The sequence below is a fragment of the Indicator indicator genome, chromosome 2 (assembly GCF_027791375.1).
Source record: "Indicator indicator isolate 239-I01 chromosome 2, UM_Iind_1.1, whole genome shotgun sequence".
NCBI classification, from domain to species: Eukaryota; Metazoa; Chordata; class Aves; order Piciformes; family Indicatoridae; genus Indicator; species Indicator indicator.
The window spans coordinates 15,999,483-16,003,061 of NC_072011.1; positions in this window are offsets into that span (position 1 = coordinate 15,999,483).

Here is a 3,579-nt window from a genome sequence, read left to right on the forward strand (position 1 = left end):
AATCTGTAAGAGGTGGTGACAGCACTTGCCAGAAGTGTAATTCAAAAGGGAGGCACATTTCATCATGTGTTAGGTATTTTCAAAGACCCACTCAGTAGGGCCAGGTTCCTTGGAGGATGTAAGCCAAGAAATACGTGGTTTCTGGTGCCCAGGTCAGTTTGGGAGGGAAAGAGGCATGAAGCAGTTCCAAGGAGAGAAATTCAGCACATGACCATAAGCAGGAAATAGCCACAAACAAGGAGGCACCTTGTAAGTCTAGGTGCTGCTGGAGTTAAACAGAAGCTGACTGAGGTATTCTTGGGTTGAAATCTTTGTACTTAAGTAGCTTGACTCTATTTGAGTTTGCTATAGCTAATGATATCCTTTATTAGTGCTAATTCTGACCCATTGGTAACGTATCCTTACCCACTTGCAATGTATCCTGCACTGGGGAAGTCCACATAAGGATATTTGACATGCAACAGAGTTCCTACCACCCTGAGTCAGAAACTAAAGCTATGTAAGAGGATTGTGCAGGGAGTTGTATGAGACCAACATGCTCCCTGTTTTGCTGACACAAATAAATCCTGAAGTGACTCTGGTGACAGTATTGTGTGAGAAGGAAATAAAGAGGGCTTGTCAGAACATCTGTATTTCCCTTGTGCTTTACAGAAAAGACATATGGATCTTCATAGAAAATTATACCCTCCTTGAAAAATAGAATAGGCAATTATATGCACTGTGCTATAGAATTAGAAATTCTATAGCACACTGCATACAAAGACACTCATTCAGGTCTGCAACTTTAGATCTAGAGTGCCCTGCTAAAACTCTTCTTTTCATCTCTTTTAAAAACATAGAACTTTTACACCAGAGACCGCAGCATTACTCTGCAGGTCTCATCAGGTCTACGTGCATTCATGGCATGAAGTATTTTGGAGGAACCCTCTCCTCATCACCCTCAGAGCGGCTGTCAGCTCACACAGGCACCGCCAGTCTTACCTGGAGACTAACTCCCTCAGGCAGGAGCTGTGCAGTTGAGCTCCTGCAGCACTGGGCCTGAGCCTGCAGGCTTGAGGCATGGTGTGTTGGTTCAGCACCACACAGCACAAAGGCAGCCCCACAACACCCTTTCAGACTGCACTAGCGAGAGCAGGGAGAGCGTTCATGGCATTACCTTTTCCTAGTCCTGGTTGCTGTATCCACTACCTTGGTTCTGAAAATTGCTCATGCCTGGGAAAATTTTGTTGGATGAGAAGCGGTCATCACCAGTGCCTAGGCTTTGAATGAGGATATGTTTTTTCAAAGCACTGTATAAACATTAACTCATTAAGAAAATATAATTAAGATTCTAAGTACCTGAAACCCCTCTAGGGCTGCTCCATTGTAACCCAAATTGCTCAATGATTCTGAAAAACAAAATGCCCCAAGGCTGAAAAGGTGGATGGTAAATTGCAGCTGCAAATTAATTAAAATAATCAAACAAGCCAGAGGTAACTCCTACGGTAAGGGAGTTGTTTATAAAGGCAATGTTAATAGAGCATTTGCCATCAGGCATTGCCTGGTTCCCTTTTAATATCTCTGATTACCTGATCATTGTGCAGAGCATTTTGTTCTCAATACAGCCATGCAGCCAAGGAGAAGAGAGAGGCTTTTATCAGATAAAGCTTGTTGATTTAAAATGTTTAATTGACTTCTTTTTTATGGAAGCATGATCCAACAAGCTGCTCACCTCCAACTACATCTTCTGCTTCACCTCTCTGCAGTCTGAGATGAGCCAGTTTTCTGTCATGAGCCTCTATTGGCAAGGTTATCATCATGATCTGAAAAAAGGTAAGAACACTACAATGGATACAAAAAACTAACCTTGAACAACCGTCAAATGGTCACCATCCATTATAGTGTTATGCTCATCATATGCCATCATGCTAGAATTATGACAATGTCCCAGTTGTAGTTCTGCCTCCACATAGAATAAACTGGCTTAGTTTGATGATATCTGAGGAGGCCAAAATATTATCCACGGTTTTAAGTGTGTTTCTTGTGCAGGAAAGCAGTGCATGGGAATAAGAGGTTCTGACAATGCAACGGAACATCAATAAACTTGGAAAATTCAAAGAACACATGAAAACTAGACACCTGATGAATGTAACTGTATATTTATTTCTTTTTAAAGAACACTCCTTAAATGTATTGTAAGTCAATATACAAACTTGGTTTCACAGATTTATAATCCACTAAATAGCACAAAATATAATCCAGGTCGTTGGGTTCTTTCCTCTGTGTGTTTGAGAGCGCGTGTGCGTGTGTGCCCACGCACATGCTGCTGGTGGTAGTGGTAGCCCACCACAAGCGTTCAAACACAAGCCTGGGCTCCTCTCGACTTTCCTCTGGAGCAACCCTCACCCAGATGGAGACCCTGCTCTGGAAGACTGCGACTTTCTTGTCCGTGAATCCTGCTCCTTGATGAGGCCCAGTTGGAAGTGCTCTCTGTTCTGCTGGCAAGGCCACGCTCCTCTGTCCCACACAGGATGGGAGCCTCCCCTGAAGCTGACCCAGGTACCGCAGCAGGGAGTGACCAGCCGTGGTGTTCAAGTGCATTGAAACACCTTTTTTCCCAGGTCCAAATCCCCCTCTCACACCCCAGGGCACTACTGTGTGACACCTATGTCCCACAGTCAGCCCTCGTGAGCAGGGGACTGGCGGGGCTAGGCGGGACACCGCTTGTCCAGCTAGCAGGCTGGTTCCTCGCCCAGCCCCATGCAGCCGTTGGGGCCTTGCCACCCCACTGCTGGAGGCAGGGAAGAGGGTCCAACCATGGCCAGACTCAAGTCTCCCAGCAGCCAGCAGTGCCCCAGCTGGCAGCACAGCAAACCTCGCTGTCCCAGTCAGTTACACAGACGGCACCAGTAATGCACTTGCACATATTTACATGGGGTGGAATGTTTTCCCATAGCTTTTTAAAGGACTATATAGAGCAACATGTTCACATAAGACCAAATACTTTTAATATATTTATAACTGTTTTATAAAGCTTTGAAAAAACTCACAATAGCACATTGTTTTACTTTAATGCTTTACGGTACTATCAGTTTAAAATCACAATCAGCACTTAAGTTATAGTCAATCCGGCAAACAAGAGACAAAAAAAAAATTACAAGAGTTAAGAACTGACTGATACATCTTTTATCTTTTTTTTTTTTTTTACTAATGCATAAGTGCAGAATAAGATAAGATACTCTAGTTTAAATATCTTGTTTTACAATATACATTTTGTTCTAATTACGCAACAGTAAATCCCATGCTTCACATAGAAAAGCAATCCACAACATTAAGAAAAAAATTTACAATTTATGAAACAAAGTAAATAAATATTAGTATTACAGAATCAGAGCTGTACATAAAAGCTGTTCAGTTTTAATCATATAAAAATATGTTTTAGTGCAACCTCACATATATTGATGCTGTTTTGCTTTACATCATTTAGATCCAAGTGTCCAAAAAAAGGAAAGAAATTACATTTATTACAAAGCAGATACACAAATTCTAAAATATGTACAAATTACTGCTAAAAAAATGCTTATAAGAATATAAGCAAAG